Source organism: Electrophorus electricus, chromosome 14, assembly GCF_041902795.1.
Source record: "Electrophorus electricus isolate QZ-2024a chromosome 14, ASM4190279v1, whole genome shotgun sequence".
In the NCBI taxonomy this organism is placed as follows: Eukaryota; Metazoa; Chordata; class Actinopteri; order Gymnotiformes; family Gymnotidae; genus Electrophorus; species Electrophorus electricus.
Window position 1 is genome coordinate 13373288 of NC_137510.1, and position 8112 is coordinate 13381399.

Consider the following 8112-nt stretch of genomic DNA (forward strand, 5'->3'; position numbering starts at 1 on the left):
GAGAGGATTCAGCCACAGCTTTGTGCCACATCTTCCTGAAGACAAATTATTCCCCTGATCAACAGTTAATTACATCTTTTATCCTTTTTTACTCCTGAACCCTAACAGCAGTCTGTGTCTCTCTTTTCCCCGATGGACCTCTCCTCTAAAGACTGAACAACAGGGCTTTGCAAGTCTTTTAGTCTATGGACGTCAACTCCTCCCCACCTCCCCAAACCCCAGTCCACCAGCCCCTACAACCGTTTTCTGTTTGGTTACAATCTTGTATTCATGTTCTTTTTTTCCTCCTGTTGCAGAATAGACCTCTAGCAGGTGCAGCTAATTAATAGAATGTGTGAGAGAGAAACAGACAGAGAGAGAGAGAGAAATAGAAAGAGAACACTGGATTCTTATGAAGGAGAAACATTAAAGAAAGAAAGAAGGAAAGAGAAAGAAGATATTAGCATATACTTTCATCTCACTTATTTAGACTCTCAAGTGTCTGTGTATAAATGGTGTTTTTCTATGTGCCAAATCTTTGCACCATAGTATTTTGAGCTACTAGTGTAACAACTCATCTTTTAGTTTCTTTGTCAACTAACAGCCCAGAAGCTAAAATGTTTTTGGTAATTATTTGGTAATAATTTTTTCAAATAAATATTTTAGAGACAACTAAAAGTCAAGCTACATATTAGTCTTAAATACTGTTTTCATCGTGTGTCACATATTGGGAAAAAGCTCCAACATTAATCAAACATAAGGAAACAACCCTCAGTTAACATCTCATAGGAGCGCAGTAGTCAGGGTCATTTACTGCAGCCTAATGATGATAAGTGACTAACCCTGCTCAATGACCTTTATTTACCCCCAGTAAAAGGAAAAAGACAAGGCACCACTTGATCATTAGTCACTGAGAAGACCTTATTATTCTTTACAAATCTAAGCAAAGAGACGCTGACTGAATGTCAGGTCATATTAATTGGCTGTGGAGACTGTGGATTTTATCATTAGTCATATAATTATGATTTATATCAATTTCATGTGCACATGAGACTTGTATGGTAATATTACTTTACATTACTGTATTATGCGAGTTCAGTTGTGTTCCTGGTTTTACTCCCTTAAAAACAACATGAGGCAAAAGCAATAAGAGGTTAATATCTAAATCCAGAGCCTAGGTTTAGATCCAGCTGCTATTTTTATCATTCAACTGAAAAATGAAATACGGTAAGAATTTTGGTAAACTGACCCACATTAACTTGCCAAGAGATAAAGAATTCTGAACAAGAATATTCACACAGATGAATAATAATGTCACCGGAATACTGACCAAACCTCTGCAGTAAGAGGGCTTTAACCCTCTGCACCTCTAATGGATGGAGGCTAAAGACCTGGAGCACTCTAAGCCAGGCTTGTGCACTAAGAGCTCATTTTCCAGACACACATTAAGCCTGGGCTTAGACAAAATTACCCCAACAACAGAGACTGTCCATTAGAAACCCTGTGGTGTTTAGGACTACGTCCAAAGACGAGCAGCATCAGAGGTGCATAGGAACGTAGGTGGTGCGTGGACAAAAGCACTTACAGTGTTTGGCTCTGAAGAAAGAATAGAGGTTAGATCAGCCTGATTGAGTGCCTACGCCACTAAAGGACATTTAAAAGTCATCACCTGAGTCCCCTCTGCTGCTCCCCTCTGCCTAGTGCAACTCCTGGGACTTAAGGAGTCATTTCAGGGTGCAATTCATGGCTGATGACTTTATTGATTTTCTTTTACCCTCTTTCGCCTTCTTCTTCTTTGCTGTAGTGTGGGCCTCAGCTGAGCAAAATGTACCCAGAGTCACAGCAGAGTCACAACTCTGGTGAAGCTTCATGGCACCAGATTAGTGTACTGCAGCACCAACCAGGAGTGAAATGACATATACACAAATGTACACACACACACACACACAGACACACACACACACACACACACACACACAGACAGACACACACACACACACACACAACACACACACACTCACACAACACACACACACACACACACACACACACACACACACACACACACACACACACACACACAAACAAACACTTTAATAAACCAATTAACTTTAACCAGATACACTAGGGTTAGGGTATAAACAACACATCACCTACACAGTTACATTTGGTGAACTGTGATTCTTAATGCTAGTGCTCAGGGCTTAGACTGAGTTTTCATGTCAAAAGGTATTCTTTTCTAAAAAGCCCTTCTAGAACATATTCACTTCTCACCAGGCTTAATTGTTTTTGCTGACCAAAAACTGCAGCATAAGCACTTTTCTTTCTTAAGTCTGTTAAGTTGTTAAACTGTGCATGCAATACAGCTCCACTTGTTTTCACGCTAATGTCAAAGCTAACAGAAGCAAACACCACTACACCATATATGAACCTCATTTCACATTGAAGATCAGCCTAATCTAAGCACAACCACAGCTTTGCCTGATGCTTTAATGAATTTTGCTGTCACAGTTGACAGTGATTGTTCAGGTTCCCTCTTCTCTCCTCAGGGGTTTGCTATTACATGCAATCTTATATGAATGACAACTAAATGGAGAACTGTTATGCATACCCAACAAGTGAAAATACGCACACACACACACACACACACACACACACACACACACACACACACACACACACACACACACACACACACACACATACACACACACACACACACACACACACACACACACACACACACACACACATACCGTTGGCTATTCATGTTCAATTAAACCTGTAAGAGTCCATTCACTGATACAAAGCGGAGGACAAGCCAGTGACCCTGCAGAGAGATGAGTGTGTTCTTGTGCTCCCATCTCACACTCAAACCATGTTCTTTTGAAGAAAATTATGTTACAAATATTTGACATTTTTGAAACATTTGGCAAATGCCTTTACTGAATGTGAGAATACTAGTATTTAGCCAATTGCAGTTCAAAATACTAAGTATTGTCTAAACTGAATACAAGGTATTTGAATTTGGCAATGTAAAATTGTGTCTATAATTTAAAGACTGTAAAAAAATCTCTGATGAATGCCAAAGTAAGAATGTTCAAATTAAATATGGGATTGAACAATCCTGATCCAGATGACACAACTTGGAACTATATTTTAGAGTCATGGGAATCACTTTTTTATGTGCACTGCACATAACGACACTGCGGTGGGTATCATTCATTATTAGGGATTGAGTTGTGTTTAGTGTCAGCAAGTTAAACAAATAATCATTCGTTGTGCATAGTAGCATGTTTTTATCACAGTCCTGCCTCAGTAAATACACCAAAATGATGGCATATGTGTCTAGCTAACAATGATAGATTTAAGTAGCCAGCTGGATGATTCTCAAACCCTTAGGTTGAGTTCAGAAACAATTTATGTTACCATGTGACCTTTGTTATTTCCTGGGATTTAATACATTTATTTAACCTAACAATGGTGTTTCTCTTTTAACTTCTAGTCAGATTTAGACATGTAATATCAAATGCTTTCTTAAATGGCCATTCTCATTAGCTTTCTGGTAAGTCACAATAATGACAGGTCAAATACTAATACTACTGAACATTCTCAAATCAAATTACGTACCTAATGAACACAGATCTGCTATTTAAATGAAAGAAAATTAAGAAAGATTTAGCAAAAGGGAAGTGACAACACTGGTGTGTTTACCCCTGGCTGAAAAACTCATTCGATTTATTAACAACACTTCTCTTTGTTAAACTTTTTATAATTAGAGGTCAGTAGATTTATGAAATGCATCTTACTTGATAAGCCATGTAGATGACTGTAGAGACTTTCTGTGGCAGCTGGAATGGGCTAGATGGTGAACCAGTAACTGGCTCTGGTTTTGCAATCATCACATCCAACTCAAACAGGCCTGTGACACTTTAGTATTACAAAATGAATAATCCATCATCAGCATGAGGGACGCATTCAGGCCATTCATGCTGCTGATAGAAAATGGTCAATGGAGTTAAAATAGCAAGAAGATAGCTTAATATCATTGTTGCCCAGGAATGCAATGATTTGATTGAGTTCCATAGCTTTCAGCAGGCAGTATTAACAGTGATTCTTTATTTTCTGTCAATTAGAACATTGATGACTTTTGACGATTTTAATGAAGAACACAACTGATAAGTTTAATTGTTTGATTGCTGGGAGAAGTATGGTGTTTCTGCTGGCAGCATCGTCAGTGACCATGTTCTGCAACAGCTTGTGTCATTTATGGACATATTCGCTCTCTACATTTGTTGGTCACTTGGGTCTTAGCCTAATCAGTTTGCCCCAGGTTATGTATATCCTTGCAAAGTAGTCAAAACAGGTCAAATACTAATTAAAAACTAAACTTTTTGAGTATGACATTACAATCTAATGGAAGTGTTCTGAGCATAAGGGACAGACATTATCCATTGTTCTATATCTAAGCTGATATTATATAGCTCTTTGTGAGGCCCATCCTCCTCCCTGGCTACAGAAGGTGCTCCTTATGGTGTATGTAACTTTTACTGCTCCGACTTCTTGGCTTTCTCAAGGACAAATTTAAGGTTACAGCTGTTCTTAGGGGATCACTGTCTGTTTGTCTCTCTCTCTCTCAGACACACACTCGCTCTCCCTCAGGTTTTATTATTTATATTTAGATTTGTTTATATTTTTAAATGCTACATGATTTGAGGAATCCGATGATCATAGCATCACAAATAAACTCCATCCTCTTTGACCCACATAAGTAATTTTAACCTTTCCACGAAAGGTCTATATCTGGTGTTATTCCTAGGGGGATGTAGAAGGCTTAGAGTGGTGTGCGAGATCATATATCATTTTTCAAATTCCATGATTGTTTTCTGGGTCTTAAGGGGTCCGTGTGTGCCCTGAGCCCTGAGTCCCACTTTGCGTGTGCATTAATCCTGGACTTCATTTGTGCATGCCCCCCAACCAACAGACACACAAATACACATTTCATCTACTTCCACTGTTCTTCACGAGGTGTCGAATCTTGTTTTTCAATAACTGTTAAAAGGGGAAGAAGAAATGTGGTCAAAAGCCATAAAAGATGGTGTCTCTGTCCTATTTTCTTCCAGTGGAGTATTCTTCATTATATCTTCAGATTCCAACATATTTTTACACATGTGCTTGCTTGCATAACCAAGCATTATCAACTTAATGGTGTACATAGTCAGGCGTACGCGTGACTCACGACTACAACCACATAGCCACAGACCAAATGTGACTCAGACAGGACTGAACTACTTAGTGAAGGGTAAGAAAAGAACATGGGATTACAGCACTGACAGAACACCTTCACATGCAGTTACAACTCACTGACAACTGGTGGCAGTGCATTATAAGGTATTGCTGTGGGAGCACCAACAGGTGTACACACAGGAACATGCTCCCACTCCTCTCTCCCTCTATCCTTTCTTTCTCGCTTTCTCACAAACACACACACATATATTGCAAGGACTGCACCTGATACGTAAAGGTATACATACAAGCATATATAATTAATGATGAATGATGTTTTCCTGATACCAGTAATACAGTAATATGTTTTATTTTTATAGTGTTTTTTCTACTACAAACCTCTAACTGAATGGAAATTCTTATTAGCATATCAGTGTGTCAGTGTATACAAACCAAGTCTGATACAAATATACTGCTGAACTCACCCACACTAGTGTTAGTGAAATCCTGAAAAACAGAAATAGCCCATGCTAAAGAATGGTGGATTCAAGTTGGCGTGACAGCCCAGAGATTTAGGGGATCATGGCCATAAAGGCGGACACAAGGCTCCCTGTGGAGGGAAGATTTGCACCCACCCCTGAAAGGGGACATCCACCATTAACTCCTCATGCCCCAGAACCACATAGCTATCACTCCTATCCCTGCATCCACAATAAGACAAATGGGGAAATATAGTTTATAGAATCCCATTGTCAATTAAACTGACCTTGAGATTTGCTGAACTACTTGAGAGAATGGTTCGGCATGATGCTGAAAATATACAGTCTTCTTTTGTTCTTCATTTTTAAAATGTCATTCAAAATGAAGGTCACATTCTGACTCAGGACTTAAAAATGTCATTTTTTAAGTATAACCTAATGCTTGAATAAATCCTTACCTCTTCAGATTGCTTATGCATTTTCAGCTAGTAGAAATGAAAAGGACTAGGAAAATAGGAGCGAGAAAGAGAGAGAGACAGACAGACAGACAAATATATTTTGTCATTGTCGGCTTGATTAAAAGAGTATTTATTCATTTCTGTTATGGAACCAGTGGACTGGTTGTTCCTTGCTCATTTGATCAGATCAGACACAGTGTGAGCCACTGACTTCAGACACTAAATCAATGGCTGCATCTCCTGAATAAGATGCAGCCACTGTTTGTGTTACTGACTGCAGCTGATTAAGTTCCATTTTCAACTTTCAACTATTATAAGAATTACCAAGTGGATGCTCCTCTGTCAGTTACTTGAGATAGGCACTAGTATGGTAAGTAAACCACAAAACAAATAGGAAAAAAATGGCACTAAAACAGTTCAGGAATGAAGTACAGCTCTTTAAATTAGCACCACTAAAGATGTGGAACAGTGAGTAAGTGCAATCTTTTTGAACTGCACCGTCGGAGGCCGCAGACTGGAACGAAGTCAGGCTCAGACCTTGAAACACTTTTCAGTGTTGGCTTTTCTACTCCCTGAGGACTGCATGTATATCATCCTCAAACAAATGGTTCACCTTTTTACAAACGCCACAGCCTGCCTGGGGCCTCAAATCCTATTAAGTCCCTCTCACTCTCTGTGTCCCTCACTTTCTCCAGCAGGCAGCCAAGGCCTTGTGAATATGGAAAGTATGAAAGTGGCAACTGCGTTCTTTCATCCCCTGGAGCAGTGCACATTTCTGGAGACAGGAGGGAAGGGAAGGCTGTGTTTTCTGTTGACAATTAGCCTAATCCCACTGGGAAGAGGTAAATTCTCAGATGCTTGTTGTCTGTCACTGCAATCCAAAACTAAAATAAATATTTGTATGATGAGATGGTTGGCAAGCTGACTATGTAAAGAAGACTTCAGCAATGACAGGGGTTATGGAGATTGGTTATTTAGGTGCAGATCACTGTTTTAGGGGATTTTTTAGGGCTATATCATATTTATTTTTTAACCACCTTACTGTTCGCATGTGAAAAAATTCACTGCAAGGGCAGTGACTGTTTCATAAATGAATTAGCGAGTCATCTTAATTTAAATCATCTTAATATTTTGGTTCCACAAACTAAAATAGGTGGACCATATAGTATCTTTTATGCTGAATTTGAATGTGTTTTTGCAATCAGGCAAAGTTTTTAAGTAACAGTTTTACAGCAAGTATATATTACTTTTTCATAAACACGGATGTTATTATACTTACAATTGTGTACACATGTACTTCTAAAATGTACAGGTTCGTGATCGTTGCCTATATTTTGCCTTAGGAACATCCCTCTTCAGTGTGTAGCAATAGTCCTGCAAAATAGAGGAGATCCACTTTCCTTGGTACTTTTCCATACTATGCATATACTGGCACAACCCCCCCCCCCCCAAAAAAAAAACCCCAACAACCCAAAAAACAAAACTATGGTTGATGGAAATTCTACTGGAAAGGCTACTAATTAGCCTGATATAAAATACACAGCAAAATAAGATCAAACATGGTGGGAAATTATATTCATACAATTAAAAATTATAATACCAGTTTTACTGGTCTCTGTTATAGAAATTAACTGCAGTTGCCATAGAAATGTCTCCTGAGTTTGGAATATCCGGTGGTCCCCTCTGTTCTATCAGAGATAAGGAGCAATCATTTGTTGACACCTTAATGCTTAAAGAGATGTACAAAGCTTCTTGGGCTGAAAAACAATGATTCATAGAATCTTGCACTAAATAGCAAAAATATCAATGGTAATCACTTTTATTACACACTGAAAGTTTCACTTTTCCAAAGTGAGCTTGGCTTTCATGCAAAAGGCACTAATGAGGTTTCCCCTCAAAATACAAGAGCAAAATACAGGTATTTTGGTTTAGTGTTGCAAGACTTTTATGATAGAATCTACAAAGGCAGC